Consider the following 23,904-nt stretch of genomic DNA (forward strand, 5'->3'; position numbering starts at 1 on the left):
AATATTTACAATTGTTGTGTCTTCTTCTTGGATTGATCCTTTGATCATTTTGTAGTTTCCTTCCTTGTCTCTTGTAATAGTCTTTATTTTAAAGTCTATTTTGTCTGTTATGAGTATTGCTACTCCAGCTTTCTTTTGATTTCCATTTGCATGGAATATCTTTTTCCATCCCCTCACTTTCATTCTGTATGTGTCCCTAGGTCTGAAGTGGGTCTCTTGTAGACATGATATATATGGTTCTTGTTTTTATATCCATTCAGCCAGTCTGTGTCTTTTGGTTGGAGCATTTAATCCATTTACATTTAAGGTAATTATCAATATGTATGTTCTCATTGCCATTTTGTTCATTGGTTTAGATTTGTTTTTGTAGGTCTTTTTTATTCCTTTCCCTTTTTGTTCACTTCTCTTGTGATTTGATGACTAGCTTTAGTGCTAGTGGATTCCTTTTTCTTTTTTGTGTGTGTCTCTATTGTAGATTTTTGGCTTGCTGTTCCCATGAGGTTTTGATACAGCAGTCTATACACACACACGTTTGTTTTAAGTTGCTGGTCTCTTCATTTCCAATATCCTGCATTTGTGCTCTCCTCACGATTGCTGTTTTTGATATCATATTTGTGTGTGGATGATTACCTACCTTTACTGTATGTTTTCCTTTACCAGTGAGCTTTCCCATTCATAATTTTCTTGTTTCTAGTTGTGGTCTTTTCTTTTTCCCCTAGAGAATTTCCTTTAGGATTTGTTGTAAAGCTTTTGAATTCTTTGTCTGTAAAGCTTTTGAATTCTTTGTCAAATCTGTATGAGAGCTTTGCTGGGTAATCTTTGTTGTAGGTTTTTCCCTTTCATCTCTTTAAATATATCATGCCACTCCCTTCTGGCCTGCAGAGTTTCTCTGAAAAATCAGCTGATAACATTATGGGGATTCTATTGTATATTAATTGTTGCTTTTTTTTTCCCTTATTGCTTTTAATATTTTTTCTTTGTCTTTAATTTTTATCAGTTTGATTAATATGCATCTCTGCATGTTCCTCCTTGAGTTTATTGTGCATGGGACTCTCTGTGCCTCCTGTGCTTGGGTGACTATTTCCTTTCTCATGTTAGGGAAGTTTTCGGCTATAATCTCTTTAAATATTTTTTCAAGCCCTTTCTCTTCTTTCCTTCTGGGACCATATAATGTGGATGTTGGTGCATTTAATGTTGTCCCAGAGGTCTCTGAGACTGTCCTCATCTTTTTTCATTCTTTTTTCTTTATTCTGTTCCACTGAAGTGATTTCCACCACTGTCTTCCAGCTCACTTATTTGTTCTTCTGCCTCATTTATTCTGCTATTTATTCCTTCTTGTATATTTTTAATTTCAGTTATTGTATTATTCATCTCTGTTATTTAAATCTTCTAGCTCTGTTAAACATTTCTTGTATCCTCTTGGTCTATGCCTCCATTGTTTTTTCCAAGATCTTGGATCATCTTTACTATAATTACTCCATTCTATTTCAGGTAGATTGCCTATCTATCTCCACTTCATTTAGTAGTTATTGTGGGTTGTTTTCTCTGCCATCTCATTTTGTCTAATTTTCTGTGTTTGTGGTCTCTTTTCTGCAGGCTGTATGTAGCACTGTAGTTCCTCTTGATTCTGGTGTCTAGCCCCTGGTGGGTGAGGTTGGTTCAGGGACTTGTGCAGGCTTCCTGATGGGAGGGACTGGTGCCTGCCCACTGGTGGTTGGAGCTGGGTCTTGTCCCTCTAGTGGGCAGGATTATGTCAAGGGGCATGTTTAAAGGTGGCTGTGGTCTCAGTATAGCTTTAGGAAGCCTCTCTGCTGATGGGTGGGGCTGTGTTCATATCTTGCTGGTTGTTTGGCCTGAGGAATTCCAGTACTGGAGCTTGTATGCTGTTGGGTAAGGCTAGGTCTTGGTGCCAAAATGACAATGTCACTTTTTGGTCTCACTGCACAGCACGCAGGATCCTAGTTGCCTGACCAGGGATCAAACACATGGCCCCTGCAGTGGAAGCACAGAGTCTTAACCACTGGACTGCCGGGGAAGTCTCAATCCTACTTTGAAAACAAATGAGCTATGCAGATAAACACATTGTAAGAAATTTATATTTCTTCCCAGGTAAATTGAAATACATGAGAAACTAAAATTTTGAAAAATCATTTATGTTTCTTAGCATATCTATCTTTTTTTTTCCTTAAATAGGAAATTCAGCAAAAATTTTAGTCTCAGATTTGAGAACTCAGATTCAATACAAGGGAAATTAAGAGAAAAGCTTATGCTTGGGCTCATTTTTTTTTTCAAACAATGGAATTATTGCCTCTAGTCATGACATTATAGTTAAGTTTACCACAGTACGCTAGCAGAAAGAGTAAAGCAATTTAGAGACTCTTTTTTCCCAAAGAGATCTCAAAGCTAGCTTGGACAGCTGTCCCCTATGACACTCTAAACTCCCTTTCCCATTGGAGAATGTGACAGTTGAGGATGTGACACTCGCAAGGCCAACGTTGGGGAAAAAGGAATAGCAGTTGGTAAAACAAACATAAATTTAATCAAGTTTTAAAGATACTGTTGCCAGAATTTAAAATACTTTCCCACTGGCCTACTAGGCCTTCAATTATAATTGCTTTAGGATTTAGACTTAATTCCCCATTAATGGAACAAAATATTTGTATTAATTCCTTTTTTCAGATGTAGAGGCAACACAAATAATGTCATTTCTTTCTTTTTCCTCCTTTCCACCCTTCCTGTCTTTTCATGTGTATTTTGGCATATCATTAAAATACTGTTGGTATAGTCAGCAGACTTAAGTAAATGCTGTTTGGTTTATACATTTTAAATATGGTCTTCCTACTTTTGGATTTACTTAACAGAAGTGTTTATTGTCTAATTTTCCTTTACTTGTAATATTTTCACACTAGTATGACATCTCCAATACTCTGCCTTGGCTTCTCTTATAAAAATATAAACAATTTTCATAATACAATCAAACCGTCATATGTTTACATGTAGGAAAAAGAGTTACTTGATTTATACTGCTGTATTGTTAGAAAGCTCTGAAAAGAATCAACTAAAATACACAATTAATAAAATAGAACTCAATCTTAATATTTGCTGGAAGAATGTATAACTCTGCCAAACTTCTGTAAAGTCTAACTTATAATTATCACTCACAAAAGGTAAATTTATAGCACTTAAAGTCAGTAAAGCATTTATAAACTTAATATACATCTTAATATACATATACAACTTAAATACATCACTGTAGTACTTTGACATTGAATATCATAGTCAGCTTCTTAAAAATGCCCTGAACAATTTAAAGCAGGATATGTCACCTCAGCACTTTATATTGATTAAACAAAATTTCACTAACTAGAAACTGAAGCATTTCATCAGGCAAAGATTGTCCCTACCATGCACATTCAACAGACTCACCTGGGCCTCTAATGATAATAAAAAGGCATTCCACCACCTCCATTGTGATGAGAATAATAAATGGGGAGCACTGCCTGGTTTCTAAAACCTGTTTCTTAGATTTAAAAAAGGATTATATTAAGGAGGAAAACTGATCATGGACAATCCTAACCCATAAAGTAAATAAGGATCATAGAAATAGTTGAGCAAAACATAGTATAGATAATGTTTTTAAACGATAAAAGGCTAATATTCCACAGTTCTAGAATTTTAACAAAGGATATAAAATGTTCCAATTACATAGAATGATTTAATTCCAAGATAAGACTATTATTTAGCATGTAAGGAGATGTTTACAAGCTAAGTAAGTTTTTTAAAATCTTTATATTTCACAGTGCAATTTCTAACTAGCATTATTTCCACATTTCTGATGCAATGGCTCTAGTATCATTTATAATAGTGGAGGATGGTTAAAGACTGTGGAAAGAAATAAAAACATATACAGAGAATATTGTGCTTCAGTTATTGCACTCCCTGTGTACTGCAAGAAATGGGTAAATGAGTAACCCAGAAATATGTATAAATTGATTTTAAAAATTTGAATTATCACAGACTAATTGGAATGATTATTTTATAGTATTTATTTTATACTGTAAATATTTAGATTTGATTAATACCATATTCTGGTCATTTTTTGACCGTGCATTTGCCTGCTTTTCTCTATCAGTAACAGATACACAAATCAGATTTCTCATCATATCCTCCTAACTTGACTCTCCACTTCTCCTCCTCCTACCTGGTCCACTCCCTATTGAATACCCTGAGTATTTTCTTTTTCTAATGTAAATTGGACCACTTGCTACTTAAAACCTTTTAGAAACTTCCATTACACTTCTGACAGCATCTGAATTCCTATGTTTGACCTACATTACCCTTGAATATTCCTTTAACCTCACTCAACATTCCTTTCTGAAGCTCACAAAGCTCCACTCACCTTGTGCTTTCTAGGTCCTCAAACACACTAACCTCTATCCTGCCTCAGAGCTTTTACCTTACCTGAAGCCTCATGCAGCTCACTCCTTCTCAGCCTCTGTGTCCAGACCTCAGATTAATCACCTACTCAGGGAAGCCTCCAAAGCATTAATCTTCATATTATTACTTATTGTTCCTTTGATTATACAACTAGCAGTTTTATTTTTATTTCTTTATGCATTTATACTTTTTGTTTCTGGGCCTCTATCTGACTATAAACTCTCTGTGGTCTCAAAATATGTCTATCCCATTCACATACATAGGATATGTGTACTTCACCATACTTCCGTGTGTATGGATTCCAAACATAACCAACATATGGATATGTTGTATCCATATCAACCCGCCTCATGGCTTATACATATTAAATGTTCAATAGCTGCTTATTGAATCAATGGGAGAGTGGTTGGTCAATCAACTCAGTGCAATAGTGAAGACAAAGTATATGAATTTTCATGCACAAATACATTCTCTTGAACTCTGGTGTTTTGTAACCATAATTTTGATTGTTTGTATTCAAAGATGATGCATTTTATAATCTCTGTTTGATTTAAAGCCTCCTGTGTTGTCAAGGATTCTTCCCATACTGTGAAAATAGGAAGCTCATTTTTACTGTTGTTATTCAGACATTCTTATATTTCTTACTAGGTTACTAAGCAACCCACTGACTCTCACACCTGTAGCTAACATACTCTAAATTAACAGTCATATTTTCATAGTTTCTCATGTTTAATCAAGGCCTCATGTTAATTTTCCTAACTTAGAATTTCAGTTTTTCTACATTATATGAAATTAGGAGATTTACTTTGACCTAACCTAGTCTTAGGTCTACATTAAGACTTCAGTTCAAAATCAGGTCGTGCAATTTACTTGCTACAGGAATTTAGGCAAGTCTCCTATCCTCCCAGAGTCCACATTTCTAAGAGCAGGATTAAATCTACTTTGTGAAATTGTAGCAAGGGCTAAAATATTTTATTACACTGCTTAAAGAGGGTCAGCCAAATAGCACTTTCCTGGTAAATAACAGCTTTATCCCAACAACTAGATCTTCTTCACTCTCCATTTACTTTCAGGATTCTTTCTCTCCCTCTGGCCTGTCCAAGTTGTCTTTCCACAGGTTTCCCACAGGGTAGCTAGATTTTTTATATGGAATCTCAAGGTTCACAAAAGTGGAATCTGCCAGACCTTTTTAGACCCGGACTCAGACCAGACACACCATCACTTCCATCACATTCTCCTGGATAAGATGAATAACAGGATCAGGCCAGGTTCAAAATAAGAAAAGGTCTCACAGAGTGTGAATCTTGGAAGCCATAGTTCTTTTTATACTAGCAATGACAAATCATAGTCAATTAAAAGCACAAGCTTTGGTCCACATAGTCTTAAGTTGTAACCCTGGCTCTGACATGTTTCCTTGGGCAAGTTACTCTACCTTTTTGCCCTTTAGTTTCTTTATGTCTCAAATGGTAATGATAATAGAATAAAATTCAAAAGTTTTGTTATAACAGATGTAAACCACCTAGGAGTATATCTGGCACTATAGTTAATGTAAGTTGTGCTTATTATTTTTGTTTGTTTGTTTCTGGGCCTCTATCTGACTATAAACTCTCTGTGGTCTCAAAATATGTCTATCCCATTCACATACATAGGATATGTGTACTTCACCATACTTCCGTGTGTATGGATTCCAAACATAACCAACATATGGATATGTTGTATCCATATCAACCCGCCTCATGGCTTATACATATTAAATGTTCAATAGCTGCTTATTGAATCAATGGGAGAGTGGTTGGTCAATCAACTCAGTGCAATAGTGAAGACAAAGTATATGAATTTTCATGCACAAATACATTCTCTTGAACTCTGGTGTTTTGTAACCATAATTTTGATTGTTTGTATTCAAAGATGATGCATTTTATAATCTCTGTTTGATTTAAAGCCTCCTGTGTTGTCAAGGATTCTTCCCATACTGTGAAAATAGGAAGCTCATTTTTACTGTTGTTATTCAGACATTCTTATATTTCTTACTAGGTTACTAAGCAACCCACTGACTCTCACACCTGTAGCTAACATACTCTAAATTAACAGTCATATTTTCATAGTTTCTCATGTTTAATCAAGGCCTCATGTTAATTTTCCTAACTTAGAATTTCAGTTTTTCTACATTATATGAAATTAGGAGATTTACTTTGACCTAACCTAGTCTTAGGTCTACATTAAGACTTCAGTTCAAAATCAGGTCGTGCAATTTATTTGCTAAAGGAATTTAGGCAAGTCTCCTATCCTCCCAGAGTCCACATTTCTAAGAGCAGGATTAAATCTACTTTGTGAAATTGTAGCAAGGGCTAAAATATTTTATTACACTGCTTAAAGAGGGTCAGCCAAATAGCACTTTCCTGGTAAATAACAGCTTTATCCCAACAACTAGATCTTCTTCACTCTCCATTTACTTTCAGGATTCTTTCTCTCCCTCTGGCCTGTCCAAGTTGTCTTTCCACAGGTTTCCCACAGGGTAGCTAGATTTTTTATATGGAATCTCAAGGTTCACAAAAGTGGAATCTGCCAGACCTTTTTAGACCCGGACTCAGACCAGACACACCATCACTTCCATCACATTCTCCTGGATAAGATGAATAACAGGATCAGGCCAGGTTCAAAATAAGAAAAGGTCTCACAGAGTGTGAATCTTGGAAGCCATAGTTCTTTTTATACTAGCAATGACAAATCATAGTCAATTAAAAGCACAAGCTTTGGTCCACATAGTCTTAAGTTGTAACCCTGGCTCTGACATGTTTCCTTGGGCAAGTTACTCTACCTTTTTGCCCTTTAGTTTCTTTATGTCTCAAATGGTAATGATAATAGAATAAAATTCAAAAGTTTTGTTATAACAGATGTAAACCACCTAGGAGTATATCTGGCACTATAGTTAATGTAAGTTGTGCTTATTATTTTTGTTTGTTATTCACCAATTACAGGCTTACATTTGACTAAGATATTTAACTCCTTTCAGCATTAATTTCCTTTATTTTTTTAATGAGGGTAAAAATTCCCACCTACAAGTGCTGTTCAAAAATTCAGTGAGGTATGGTCTGGCTTCCTGGTACAGAGTAGTTAGATAGATAGATAGTCAAAAAATCTAGTACTTTCATCCCCAGGAGTAAAAGTCATGATGGAAGCTTTAAAAAAAATTCATTTCAAAGTGCAACCAGCATGGTACTGAAAATATGTAGTAATTTAATTATCAATCAGTTAATATTAGCTAGTTAAAATATTTTTGAATTTTTTTATTTATACATAATAGGTAATAGATAAAATATGTAAATTATGTTATTATTTATCAATAAAAAAAGAACTTCCATTTCAATAACTCAAAAGTTCCCTGTGACTACTATGGCTATCAATATACATTATCCTTAAATTATTGGGAAAATGTAAACTTCAAATTATTAATAATTGTGTCTTAGATACTGTCACCAAAGTACAATATAAAAGACTGGAATATTTGCATGGGTTGCGATTTCATAGCTTTGTCATTTGGGTTGAACATGGAAAATGGGTACAAGGCTACATTAAGTAAAATCTAAATGAAACTTAAAATATCATTTACAGTATAGAACTAGGAAAAGAAGCAAAATTGCTTTGAATGCTCCTACCTTAAAAAGTAATATTTAATTAATAAAAATAACTCTAAATTATAGCAAATGATTATGCTATTTCAAGTAACTACTTTCCAAATGAGCTAATTATTCAATAAACATTACATATATATTTTAAACTTACAGAGTACATATTGAAAGAGTTCTTTGTGCCTCATAAAGGACAGAAAGAAACTAGCCTGAAGCTTCTTTGAAAATAACATTGGCTATGGAGCCTGAGGTATACTTGGGATGGAAATAGCATTTTGATATTAGCACCATCGTGAAACCAAAGCATACCACACCTGTCTCAGGCAAACTTTCTCTAATAATATCTCTCAGTGTTTTTGTCAACCTGTCTTGAAACCTAATGCTGGTTATAGAGAGCATTTCTAATACAGAAATTAAATCTGTAAATATCTAGGAATAATTTTTTTAATCTCATACATGTACAAGATAAAGATAGCTCAATAGGATTTTAAAAATTATTTCCCTTATGTTGCTTATACCAGCTCCTTATATACTAATTACATTCAATTTCTCTAACATGGGCATTTATTTTACCTCTGTTCTCAACCAAAAAACTGTTGGACCTAGTCAATGAATTCTGTAAGTCCAAGAATACAAAATCAACATACAGAAATCAGTTGTGTTTCTAAAAAAAAAAAAAAAAATCTGAAAAAGAAGTAAACAAACCCATTCACAATAGCATCAAATAATAAAATACTTCAGAATAAATCTCACCAAGGAAGTGAAAGATCTGTACACTCTTTCTGTACAAGACTTTAATGAAAGAAATTGAAGACACAAATGGAAAGATAGCTCATGTTCATGAATTAGAAGAATATTGTTAAAATGCCCATAGTATCCAAAGTCATCTATAGATTCAATGCTATCTCTATCAAAGGTCCAATGGCACTATTTCACAGAAACAGAAAAAGTGATCCAAAATTTGTATGGAACCACAAAAGGCCCCAAATATTCAAAGCAATCTGAGAAAGAAGATCAATGTTGGAGGCATCACATTTCCTGATTTCAAACTATACTATAAAGCTACAATAATTAAAACAATATAGTATTGGCATGAAAATAGACACACAGACCAATGGAACAGAGTAGAATGCCCAGAAACACATAATATCAACTAATATTAGGTAAGGGAGTCAAGAATATTTAATAGGAAAAGCATAGTTTCAACAAATGGTGTTGGAGAAATTGGATAACTGTATGCAGAAATTGAACCCCTATCTTAAACTACTCACAAAAAATAACTCAAAATGGATGAAAGATTTAACATAAGACCTGAAACCATGAAACTCCTAGAAGAAAACAGTAGGGAAAAACCTCCTTGACATTGGTCTTGACAACAATTATTTTGATATTATACCAAAAGTATAAGCAAAAAAAGCAAAAAACAAGCAGGAATATAACAAATTAAAAAGCTTCTTGTAGTCCAAGAAACAATCAACAAAATGTAAAGGCAAAGTATGAAATGGGAAAAATATTTGCAAGCCATGTATTGGATAAGGGATTAATATCTAAAATATATTTTTTAAAAATCTCATACAACTCAATAACAACAACAAAATCCAATTAAAAAATGGGCAGAGAAACTGAAGAGACATTTTTTCCAAAGAGACATTCAAATGTCCAACAGATACATGAAAAGATACTTAGCATCACTAATCATCAGGGAAATGCAAATCATAACCACAATGAAATATCATCTCACACCTGTTAGAAAACAAGCATTGGGGAGGATGTGGAGAAGAAGGAACCCTTGTGCACTGTTGGTGAGGATGTAAATTGGATTGGACACTATGGAAAACAGTATGGCAAAAACAAAAATAGAACTCTCAAAAAATAAAAATAGAACTACCATATGATATAGGAATTCCACTTCTGGGTGTATATCCAAAGGGAATGAAAATAGAATATCAAAAAGGTATCTGTACTCCCATGTTAATTGCAGCATTATTCACAAAACCAAAATATGGAAACAACCTAAGTGTCCATCAACAGATGAATGGACAAAGAAAACGTGTCTCATATATGTATATGTGTGTGTGTGTGTGTGTGTGTGTGTGTGTAGTTCAGCCATGAGAAAGAAGGAATCCTGCCATTGGCAGTAATATGGATGTACCTTTGTATCTTGAGGGCATTATGCTAAGCGAGATAAGTCAGAGAAAGACAAACGCTATATGATGTCATTTACATGTGGAATCTAAAAAAAGCAAACTCATAGAAACATAGAGTAGAATGGTGGTTATCAGGGGATGAGGGGTGGGGGAACTAGGGAGATGTTGGTCAAAGGACACAAATGTGTAGTTAGAAGATGATTAAGTTCTAGAAATCTAATGCACAGCATTGTGATTATAGTCAACAATATTGTGTTATATACTTGAAAGTTGCTAAGTGACTAGATCTTAAAGATCATTTCACAAAAACGAAATGATAATTATGTGACCTGAGAGAGTTGTTAGCTAATGTTATGTTGATAATCATATTGTAATATATAAATGTATCAAATCTACCCATTGCACATCTGAAACTTATACAATGTTATATAGTATATGTTGATTATATCTTAATTAAACAAACAGAACTGAAATTAATAGCATGTACTAGTCATATTCTAGAGCCAAATTTTACTTCATGTGAATTGTGTAAGTAAAATTACTACAATGGAGTGGTAACTCAGCAAGGAGTTAATGAGCATCGGTTCTGAAGTTATACGTAATAGAGTTCAAATTTGGCTTCACCACTTACTATCTATATATCTTTATACCATTTTTCCCAATGGTATGTCTCAATTTTAAGCAACCAGACCATCTTTCAACGATTTGCTTGGAAACAAATAGCTTGTTCATTAATTCCACAGTTAGTTTTCGATCTTCTTCTACAGCACTATCCAAGAGAAATGACACTGATGTGAATCACATAGGTGATTTTTAATTTTCTAGTAGCCACTTTTTAGATGTTTTTTAGATAGTGAAATTAATCTTGATTGTACATTTTTAATATGAAATATTATCATTTCAATATGTATTCAGTACAAAAATTAATGAAATATTTTAGATTATTTTACTACTCAGTCTTTGAAATCTGATAGGCATTTTACACTAACAGCACATCTTAATCTGGACTAGATATATTTCAAGTAGCTGACACATGCCCTATGGGACAGAGTGGATTTACTATGATTTAGATTTGCTTTCAGAGAGTAAGATTTCCGCAATGAACAACAAACTTTGGGAGGAGGCATATACTCTAGAAACAGAAAATCATTGCTTGCATTAAGAGTATAGTGTTCATACTGAGGAAGAATACTGTAGCAGTTATAGCAGGTACTTACTCTGTGATCAGACTGCTTTATTTAATCCAGCTCTACAACTTCTGAGTTATGAGACCTTGACCAGTTTTCTTACCCACTCAGATTCAGTTATCACAGAAATTTTTAAAAAGACATCACAATAGGACTTATCTCAAAGGGGTAGTCATGAGGACTTGTAAAGCAGTTAGAATAGTGTCTGCTATATAGTAAATACTGAATGAGTGTTATGTGTAGTATTACTAGTATGATTGGTTTGGGAGATCAAAAACTTAAGCATAGAGTAGAAGTATGGAGGATGAGTATGTTGTTTCAATTTTAATTAAGGTATCCAGGGAAGGCACGACTAAGCAGGTAACATTTGGATGAGGTCCTGAATGGGTTAAAGGAGTGAACTATGTAGACACCTGGAGTGAGAAAAATCTAGGTAATAGAAACATCAATTACAAAGCCCCCTAAGGCAGCAGCATGTCTGACATGTTTATGAATTATCAAGGAAGACTGTGAGGGAACACAACAGAGTAAGCAAGGGCTAGAATTGTAATAAATGAGTTCAGGTAAGTCATGGAGAGCAGAGCAAAGGACCACATATTCCAGATACTAGCCTCATAACTTAATCAGTTGACTCCTGATAAGGAAATATGGCTCACTTCTCCCCTTACAACATTTCTTAGCTTTCCTGGAAGTGGGGTGTAGCCCTGTGATTATATTCTGGCCAATACAGTACAAGTAGAAATGGCACGCTTAACTTCTGTGCTGTGTCTTTGGTGAGCTGGCAGGGGACGTGGCATTATTCTTTTCAGATGTCTTGCTGGCTGAAATGTGGATTTATTTGTTGGAACCTGAGAACCCATTTTAGATGGAAGTTTCATTTGAGGTTGAATGAGGAGTCCCATCCACAACGATCCTGCTCTCATCATATCTGTCCATAAGAGACAAAGCCACTCAACGTTTTTAAAAAACACTGTAATGGAGTAATGGGGGGAAGGTATTTTTTAAATTATGGTTTTCTTAATCTTAACATCCTTCTAAGGGCATTTACATTTAAAGATTAGCTACTATTTATTGACTGTTATGTTCCAGCTACAAGGCTTAGTACCTTGCATAAATTGTCTACGTAATCCCTACTACAAACCTATGAGGCTAATAAAGTTAATATTTGCATTCACTGACAGGAAACTGAGACTTAAAAGATGTCAAGTAATGTGTCAAAAGCTGTATAGCTAGAAGCTAACAGGGGTGGATTTAATTCAAGGATATCAAGAGATCTGGAATGGTTTGTAATTATTACACTACAGTGTGTATAGAAGGCTTCCAGAGAAACAGTGCCTTAAGTCAAGTAGGAGCTTTCTGGTGGTACTATTTAAGGCAATAAAGAGGTCTGAAAAAGCTGAAATTTGTGGGGCAGGATGAATTTAATGGTTCTGAGTGTTCAACTTTATAGACTTTTGCATATTAACCAAGAACAATTCTAAGTGATCTGAGAATAATTGCAGGCCACTTTATTGATTAAGACTCAAAGGATAAAAAAATTAAGTGTAAAATATATTTTTCAAGTGTGAATAGATGATACTCTACATGAATATATGTGTGTATATGAACACTGTATAGGTAAAAGTGATAACCACTATGAGAAACTGGATTAACTTCTCGAGGAATTATACATTGGAATGTATTTTGAAAGAACTTATAATTGCTTTAATTGCAACCATATAAAAGGCATCAGAGACTACAGATATGTGACCATATATCAAGAGTGATGCATCTACAGCCTACGTCTACATAGAGCTATGTGACCACATCATTAGGTAGCACATTCAGGTATGGACGTTTTCTTTGTTCTTTCCCCTATTGATTGTTCTATTGATCATTTTAAATATTCTTGACCAAAAATTATGAAATTTATTGGCAAGGAGAATTCCATTTATTCTAGATATAATCACTTATAGTCAAATTTTAATCTAATGCTCAAATATATTAATTTATGCATATGTCCAACTAGTCATTCTATCATGGCAAAAAATTTTTAAACATTAAAACAAATTTACAGACATAATTTTAATTGTCATGTATTCAGGTTATATAAACCATTAATAAGAATTATTTATTTCAGTTTAAAAGATATTACCTGTAAATTATCTTTTAATTTAATTGTATATATACGATGACATATTTTCTTTCTCCCTTTCCTGCTTTATTTTAGTTTTAGATATCCATGTGAAGAGGCTCTATGCATGTATTAGCATCCAAATAGTTTGCACTGTTTTTTAAATAATCTTGATCTCATTCCTCATTATACAATAGAGCTTCCACACAGGGCTCCGTGTAGTAAGCTTAATCGTTGCTGATTGGTGAATTAATAAAAAAAAATACTGTAAAAAGAAGAACTTAAATATAGGACTATTATAATTGTAAAAGAAAATGAATGCGTGTTACAGTACAATTATTTTGCATGTTGGAAATGAGATGCTGACTTTAATTAATTAAAGGAAAATTAATCTAGCATGTACCAGGAACAATTGGAGATGCTGGGATACAATGTCCAAAGTCCATACAGCAGAACTGAGCTAGGCATGTTCACAGAATATCACAGGCAGCTCTGGTTGCAGCAGAGTGAACAGAAAGAAGGTGGGTGGAGGAAGAGATGAGCATGGCGGCCAGGGGCTGGCTCAGGTAGAGTCCTGAGGATCATCGTTAACGTGTTTGAGTTTTATTCTGAATGTGACAAGTAAATATTGTCAGGTATAGGGCAGAGAACTGCCAGAATGACATGATTACTCTGTCATGTGTATGGGTGACTACAGATAGAGGATTGTAAATACGAAGGCAAAGAAATCAGTCAGAAAGTTGTTGATAGAGATGAGAGATCACTGTGGCTTCAAAATGATATGACATTTTAAGATTTCAGCTACATTTATAAATTAGAATTCTCAGTTTTAGTATTGACAGAAAAAATGTAGTCTCTTCTACCTTCACACATAGACTGCAACTGTTTCAAAGACTTAATAACACCCCCTATTTTGAGAATTGTTTCTTTTCAATTACCTACCTATTCTCATTTTAGCAGCTTAGAAAAACCCACATAAAATATCAAATTCAGAATTTTATACATAAGCCCTATAAAAGTGGACATACACATAGATAACTGGTACTAAAATATAATTTAGTAGCCATATATTTCTTACGGCTATATGGCAAAAGATGCTTAGAAAGGTAAGTAAAATGGATTAATATTCTATAATATTTTACTAAACCTATATACATATTGTACATACCAATGTTAAATAATATTACTGCAACTTGTTACATCAATATGCATTTAATGTATATCTTATTTTCAAATTAACCATACAAACTGGGGAAAGATTATCCTAGATCACTTTCCTGGTTTTCCTACACAAACACTATTCAAATGCTTAGCTCTTCCTATAATTGATTCCAAACGAATTAGTCCACAAAACATGAATTTGAATCCCAGTTGTAACACAAAATAATAATGAAAGTTCTAGCAAACATCTAATAGAATTACAGTTGACCTTTGAATGACATGGGGGTTGCAGTACCAACCCTATGCACAGTAGAAAATTCATATATAACTTATAATTGGCCTTCTGTAGATGTGGTGCCTCTGTATTCACAGTTCCACATCCAAGGATTCAACCAACCACAGACTGTTCAGTACTGTAGTATTTACTATTGAAAAAAGTGAACCCATGCAGTTCAAATGCATGCTGTTTATGGGTCAAATGTATATGGTATAGAGATAAAGCATATAAAAGAAGAGGCTTGGAACATATTTTTATCATAATGATATTAATCATCAAATTAAGTAATATATAATTGACTAGTGTAATACTAGTAGAGTAATATGGAGAAAATGAAAAATAAAAAATTTACTACAGAGTACTATATAAAATAATAAATAATTGACTAGTGCATAATATGGAGAAAAAACATCTTAGAGTTAACAGTTGACCATATCATTTTGGTCCATAGGAACTGAAGATATAGTGCTACAATGGTGATTTTGATGTGTTGACTGAGTCACGGAAGTGTCCATATTGGTTAAAAATTATTTCTGGGAGTGTCTATCAGGGAGTCTCTGGATTAAACAGATTTCCCTCCTCAATGTAGTAGGCCTCATTCAATCTGTTAAGGACCTGAATACAAAGGTAGAGGAAAGGAGAATTCACCCTCCCTGCCTAACTACTTGCGCTAGGACATTGGTCCTTTCCTACTCTTCCACTGTAACTTACACCATCAGTGCTCCTGGTTCTCAGGCCTTTAGACTCAGACTAGAAAAACACCACCGGTTTTCCTGAGTCTGCAATTTGCGGATAGCAGACTGCAGGACTTCTCAGCCTCCATAATTGCATGAACTTATTCCTTCTAATATTCTTTTTATAGATACAGATAGGTGATATAGATATATATATATGTGTATACGTATAATCTAAATGTTTTCTGTAGAAAAAAAGAATCTCTTGAGGAACAGAATTATATAATTATAATTATATATGGGTAGATAATTTACACATATTCCATAATTACACACATGTATGTAATTAATATTTGAACATGTATGCCTGCATTTTCTCATAATGTACAGATATTCATATATGTATAGCTTTGGAAGTTCTTCTCCAGAAGAGTTATAAAATATTCCAGTAGAAACTCTTCTTGATTCATTAAACTAACAAGCAATAGACTTTTCTGGGCATCATGCCAAAAAAGTATGATAATGCTGATTTGAAACATGAAGCCCTCTTGTGGAAAGTCAGCTGTATGCTCATATTTTTCCCAAAGCCTCATTGAGAGGGAAAAACACCCTAAATATATCTCTTACTGTACTCATTAAATACCGTGAAACCATTAGGGCAAAACATCATTCACACTGCACCTCACTTTGTTTGGCTTTGTTTATAGAATCTATTTAGAAGCACTTGGAGAAAACATTTGCCAGATTTTTAATCACTTATCAAATTCCTAGTAAGTAGAGTGCTTTCAAACACTAACAATCTATAAACACAGTTATAAAATCAAGCAACATGATATAGAATCAAACTGACAACTAGATAAGCACTTCAGCTGTATTTGTTGGAATTATTCCTACCCTCAAATGCTTTCAGCTATAAAAAAAAAGAAAGAAAAGAAAAAAAAAGCGATTTCCTTTTATTAAGCTACTGAGCTAGAAAGGGCAGTTGAATTAAATAAGATCTTAAAGACTGAAGAATGATGGTAAATAAAATGGTAAATAAAATTTACAGAAAATAATATTTCTTACAATGTGCCTTATTAACCAATTGCTACAGAAACAATAGTTTTAGAATGAACATATACAAATCTGAACTTTGGTAATTGAAAAGAGTACACACAATTAAGCACTCACTATAAAGTAGATGCTTACGTATAATGTCCTCCATTTTAATTTATAGATTTGTTTCATAATTCTAACCATGTAAGTGTTGTATAGGTACATTGCAGTAAAAGCAAAACAAGCAAAGAACAACCTTCTACGCTTATGCATGAACTTGGAAACAACAGAGAAATAGGTGTGTAATGGGATTTTAAATTTTTTCCATTTTGCATGATTATGTGTTCATCACCTATTTCTTTCATTTCCAGAAGATCTTGATGAAGAATTTTACCCTGAGTTACACTATATTTTACAATATATAGGATCATTTAATCAGGATAATTTTGAATAAAGATAGAAGTAAAGGTGGTAACAGTATATTGCAAAGAAGAGATAATTATGATTAAAAGAAGCCCATGACCACTCTCTTTGTAAAATGAGAAATTTCTAGGTGTAAATAATGTTCCTAAAAATGTGTACCATCTTATCAAAATGAAAACATGTTTCAGAGAGCAGCTGTTCCAATTTTGAAAGATACTGCTTAAGAACTTAATAAAGATTAAACTTGTAATCAAATACAGTAAAAATAGATATTAAAAATAAACATTTAAATCATATTTAGTGTAGTTTCTGAGATCTCCAAGAACATATGGAACATTATAGAGAACTTTATATACATTTAATAAAATCCTCAAAAACTATGATATATGTGTATTATATTAACAAATTCATGCATCAAATAAATTTTGATTGAACACTTACTGTGGCCAAGGGGTAGCTATAGTCTGGGGAAACGTTAGTGAATTTAGGATTTGAAACACCAAGATCTGACTGTATGTTTAACATCTATGTTTTTACTCTGTTGCAGTTATGCCCTTTAATAGCTGAAGAACATTAGACTTAGGCTAGGACCCAAAAGGCCAGTTCTTAGTCAGAGCTGTATCAAAATGCACTTTGTGCTCAAAAGATAGTACAAATTTTTATTTACTCTTTCATTCGTATCAGAATTAGTTTAGATCAAGTCTGAGACCCCTTTGAATCCGTATCCAAAAGTCCCTCTCTCTTTTGTCACCTACTTTCCCTTCTTACTACTTCAGATACCTGGACCCTCCTGTTGCCCACCTGTTCTAGTGTTTAAACAGGTAGGATCAGTTTCATGCTGCTATTTCATAAGCACACACCAGTAAGTCTCCAAGTAAATTTGAACAAGACGACTAAAAAGCTCAATCAAATGCTATCATAATTATGTCTAAAACAATTATATACATTGTGTCATAAAAATATAACATGCTATCTAATGATGAGCATATCTGAAGATCAAACGCAATATTCATATTATCTGAAACAAATAAGAGGCTAAATATGTATATAAAGAAATCAATATATTCCTAGAAACCTAATAGTCCTTGAATTGCCATTCCTGATGTACATTTTATCTATATGTAATATAAAAAAGAATATATATATTATTTTTGCAGATATAGCTTCCAAAATTTTCAAGATAAAGCTTTTATATTTTATCTTTTAAGTTTTTACTAGATTTTTATAGGCATTGTGATGAGGAATTAAATGCTATAACTATATTGATACATGGAATAGTATTTCTTGATACTGTACAAATATACATTATCTAAATAGATACATTTCCACTGATCTTAAATTTACTACCAGCTGCTCCAGTCTTCCTAGTTTTGGCATCCTTAGGAGATTCAAAGTGATTAAAGAGAGGAACACTTTATTTCCTGAAATGTGTTGAGGATAAGGATTGGCACCGGACAGCAGGAGAGTCTTGATAACACCATAGGGAGTGTTTTAAAATGGGACCTGTGGCATGTTAGATATGGTTGAGACATTTTTGTTTTCCAGAATGAACAGATGGGAAAATTAAAAAAACAAAACAACAACAAAAAACTTAGCAGAAGGGTAAAACACCTGCTCCCAATTTGGGGCAAATACTGAAATGGTAGTTATAAAGAGATTTCTACATTTTTCTGCTATGTATTTTAGTATCTTCATTAGAATTTCATAGTAAAACCCTTGAACTGGTCCAAAGAACATGCTGACTACAAAATATTCTCTCAAATCTAGACTTTTCTATTGATATGAAATAATCCCTCTTATGAAATCCACAGATGTTCTTTCTATTGTGCTAGAGCACAGTATGAAACTTTCTGCCTCTGCATGACTTCAGCTTATGCTTCACTTCTGCAGTCACTCCACTGAATTGTCAAGTCTTAGCACATTGGTAAAGAAGGAACAATCATTTGGAGATAGACTCAAATGCAAACCAGGAGATGATTTATCTGTAATACAATTTAGAAACAAGTGTAATAAAAAAAAAAAGTGCCATACTGAAAATCTAGCCAGAGTTGTTAGGTGACATTAGAAATTAGATTGAGACGATGTTAAACTAAGAATTATTAGGCTTTCTATAGGCTCTGGGGATTCTCAAGTAGTAGTTGTTTTCAAACTGGGCGGTATAATTAGCTTCTGGTTGGATGATACATAATTACATTTTGCAACCAACCCTGACACTTATTATCCTATGCCCAGAATTGACACACCATTAGTAGCTTTGGGAATTGCTAAAATCATTTTATCTATGGATTTATGTAAGCAGTTTGGCAAATAGCCTTACATGAAAATTCAGCCAAAATGAAATTTGTGTATTGGATGTGATGTGAATGCTCAATAATATATCCTTTAGAAAGGGAAATGTATCTGGTTTTTTTTTTCCCCAAAAAGTCAGGTGAATGATTTATATAAACTTAGAGAATTTCCTCTAATTTTTATTAGTGGTGGTGATTTTTAGTTAACACTACATAAACATCAGAAACAGTTTATGTTAGTGACAGCAAAATTCACAGAGTTAAGCTATAGTGAATCTTGATGAATTCTAAACCAAGGTTTTAATATTATATGGTCTAGAATACAAGGTCAGGATTTTCTTGTGAAAGAAATCATCTATTAGGAAAAAAACAGGTACAACTAAGAGATACTAAGTAATTTGGTAAACCCGTCAAACAGTTTCATTTTATTATTCTTTCCTCAATTTGTTCTAAAACTAATAAAATTTATATCTCAGACTTTCTTACTAAAATGCATTATTATTTCCAGTTTTGAAAATTCTTCCCTTTTCCAGACTTCACTAGGATATTCTATATTTGACATGAATGTATTAGAAGACTTAAAAATATATTTTAAAAAACTTGTAATGGATATTTGTGAAAATAGGTCTGTGACATCTATATTTTAGGCTTTTTTTGGGGGTGCGTAGTAAAAGAAGCTCTGTAGAATGCCTTATAGATTAACACATTGTACAGTAAACGATCTCTTGGAAAGATCATCAAAATCTTACTTTAGTAAATAAGTTACAGACATTTAAAAGAAAGAGTAATGAGTGATGGAATGTAGTTTTAGTTTTTTTACTGCAGTAAAATATTAAGTATTTTTGAGGATTAAAAAATAGAGCAAATGTGATAACTAAATAGCTATATATTGTGCATGCATGCCATGTATGCTGAAATACATGCCAGGATGTTATTTTAAATATAGTATAATACTGTATTTAAATTACTATTACTATTTTCTGGATGAAATATATTTTCTTTCTGAGAGTAAGTCTGATTCTCTCTCTTGAACCAGCCATTTGTAAAATCTCGAACTGAGTTTCCACTACTGTTAGAAAGACTTGAAAGTCTTTTATAGCTACATATTTAGTGACCAGAATAGTTGATGGAATTATCTTTTACATATTTTTCTCATCCTTGTAATTAGAGTGTAATCTTACTTCACCTTTATTTTTTAGGAAATATAACAAAGGTATTTAATTCTTTTAAATTTCATTTATTTTATCCTAAATGGGAAAGAATGCAAGATCATCTATGGGGCCATCAGGTACATTTCATCTGGTATGGAGTTCTACTGAAGGTACCACTGTTATTAGCTGTAACAGTCTAAGAAGAACAAATAGAATGTCTGTTGCTATGGGAGACCAAAGTCACCAACAAGTGAAAAAATAACCCAAGTGAAACTGAGTCCCCCTAAAACCAAGTTTCTCTTCTGAGTTTATGATTAACCTCTCTATCCAAAACTTTATTCCCTTTCTTTTCCTGAACCTGTTCCCCTCAAGACTGAGGAGTATCAAAGAAAAGGGGGGTGGACTGAAACTGTATACAAGCCCCTGTGTCTCTGTCTTTTGAAGTAAAAAGCTTTTGCTTTAATTTCCCTGGCCTCCCTTGAATCCCAAAAGTCTGGCTCAAGAGTCAATAATTTGAATATGAGAAGACGTAGAAACAAAGAATAGTGGTTGGTCTGGGAAACTGGTAATAATTTAGATTATAAAATTGCCACAGAGCACAATCACCGAACTCCCAGCTCCCTGAAAGATACAGATAAAGCCTGACACACATTTCTAAGTTGTTTTTACAGGAAGCAGACCCCACCAGATGAAAACTGCTGACCACAAGCACAGACCCTAGACTGGCTGAATCCAGAAGGCTGATGATGCTTGAAACTTCACCTTGATTCCAAAATCAATCCAAGAATTGTGCACGAGCTAATCAACCCTGCAACCCCTCCCTCACACTGCCTTTAAAATCCCTTCCATGAAGGGCTTTAGGGAGTTCAGGTCGTTTGAGCAAGAGCTGCTTGTTGCTGATCAACCCTGCAACCCCTCCCTCACACTGCCTTTAAAATCCCTTCCATGAAAGGCTTTAGGGAGTTCAGGTCTTTTGAGCAAGAGCTGCTTGTTCTCCTTGGTTGGTGCCCTGCAATATACGCCGTACCTTCCATCACCATCACCGTAACCCAGTGTCAAATTGATTGGCTTTACTTCACATGAGTGAGCAGACCCAAATTAGGTTCGATAACAAAAGGCAAGTTGACAATACACAGCTGTATGGTTGACAAGAAAAAACAGAAGAAAAGCACTTCTAATGGAAACTTAATAGGAACACTTGAATGATCCACAAATCCCAGAAAGAATTTAAAATCATGAGAGGTATCAGAGCTGTACATTAGAAACTGTAGAACAAACTGAAGCTGAGATAAAATACTGCCATGGAATAGTTAAATATTCATATAAAATAATAATCTAATTTTATTTAATAAACATATTTACCTTGTATTAGGGAAAGGGATAAGAGATATTGGTCTTCAAAGTTCATTATGGAAAATTAGTAGAGAATTCATTAAAACTTATAAATCACAAAATATAGAAATAAACTATTTATGAATATGGAAATAAATGCAAGAATAAGCAGCAAAACTGTTGAAAATGATTATATCTAGGTTGACAATGTGGGATGAGGATTGGGAAACCCAGTAAAACTTTTTCAAAATACAACAGCACAGCCAACATCGTTCTCAATGGTGAAAAACTGAAACCATTTCCACTAAGAACAAGACAAGGTTGCCCACTCTTACCACTATTATTCAACATAGTTTTGGAAGTTTTATCCACAGCAATCAGAGAAGAAATAGAAATAAAAGGAATCCAAATCGGAAAAGAAAAACTAAAACTGTCACTGTTTGCAGATGACATGATACTATACATACAGAATCCTAAAGACTCTACCAGAAAACAACTAGAGCTAATCAATGAATTTGGTAAAGTAGCAGGATACAAAATTGGATTGGAAGAATCAACATTGTGAAAATGACGATACTACCCAAAGCAATCTACAGATTCAATGCAATCCCTAGTAAATGACCAATGGCATTTTTCACAGAACTAGAACAAAAAATTTCACAATTTGCAGGGAAACACAAAAGATCCCGAATAGCCAAAGCAATCTTGAGAAAGAAAAATGGAGCTGGAGGAATCAGGCCCCCAGATTTCAGACTGTACTACAAGGCTACAGTAATCAAGAGAGTATGGTACTGGCACAAAAACAGAAATATAGATCAATGGAACAGGATAGAAACCCCAGAGATAAACCCACACACATATGGTCACCTTATTTTTGATAAAGGAGGCAAGAACATACAATGGGGAAAAGGCAGCCTCTTCAATAAGTGGTGCTGGGCAAACTGGACAGCTACATGTAAAAGAATGAAATTAGAACACTCACTAACACCATACACAAAAATAAACTCAAAATGGATTAAAGACCTAAATGTAAGGCCAGACACTATAAAACTCTTAAAGGAAAACATAGCCAGAACGCTCTATGACATAAATTACAGCAAGATCCTTTTTGACCCACCTCCTGGAGACATGGAAATAAAAACAATAATAAACAACTGGGACCTAATGAAACTTAAAAGCTTTTGCACAGCAAAGGAAACCATAAACAAGATGAAAAGACAACCCTCAGAATGGGAGAAAATATTTGCAAATGAAGCAACTGACAAAGGTTTAATCTCCAAAAATTTCAAGCAGCTCATGCAGCTCAATATCCAAACAACAAACAACCCAATCCCAAAAATAGGCAGAAGACCTAAATAGACATTTCTCCAAAGAAGATATACAGATTGCCAACAAACACATGACAGAATGCTCAACATCACTAATCATTAGAGAAATGCAAATCAAAACTACAATGAGGTATCACCTCACACCAGTCAGAATGGCCATCATCAAAAATCTACAAATAAATGCTGGAGAGGGTGTGGAGAAAAGGGAACCCTCTTGCACTGTTGGTGGGAATGTGGATTAATACAGCCACTATGGAGAACAGTATGGAGGTTCCTTATAAAACTACAAATAGAACTACCATATGACCCAGCAATCCCACTACTGGGCATATACCCTGAGAAAACCATAATTCAGAAAGAGTCATGTACCACAATGTTCAGTTCAGCACTATTTACAATAGCCAGGACATGGAAGCAACCTATGTGTCCATCAACAGATGAATGGATAAAGAAGATGTGGCACATATATACAATGGAATATACTTAGCCATAAAAAGCAACAAAATTGAGTTATTTGTAGTGAGGTGGATGGACCTAGAGTCTGTCATACAGAGTGAAGTAAGTCAGAAGGAGAAAAACAAATACCATATACTAACACATATACATGGAGTTAAAAAAAAAATGGTTATGAAGAACTTAGGGGCAGGACAGGAATAAAGATGCAGACGTAGAGAATGGACTTGAGGACATTGGGAGGGGAAGGGTAACCTGGGACGAAGTGA

This window comes from Physeter macrocephalus, chromosome 4 (assembly GCF_002837175.3).
Source record: "Physeter macrocephalus isolate SW-GA chromosome 4, ASM283717v5, whole genome shotgun sequence".
In the NCBI taxonomy this organism is placed as follows: Eukaryota; Metazoa; Chordata; class Mammalia; order Artiodactyla; family Physeteridae; genus Physeter; species Physeter macrocephalus.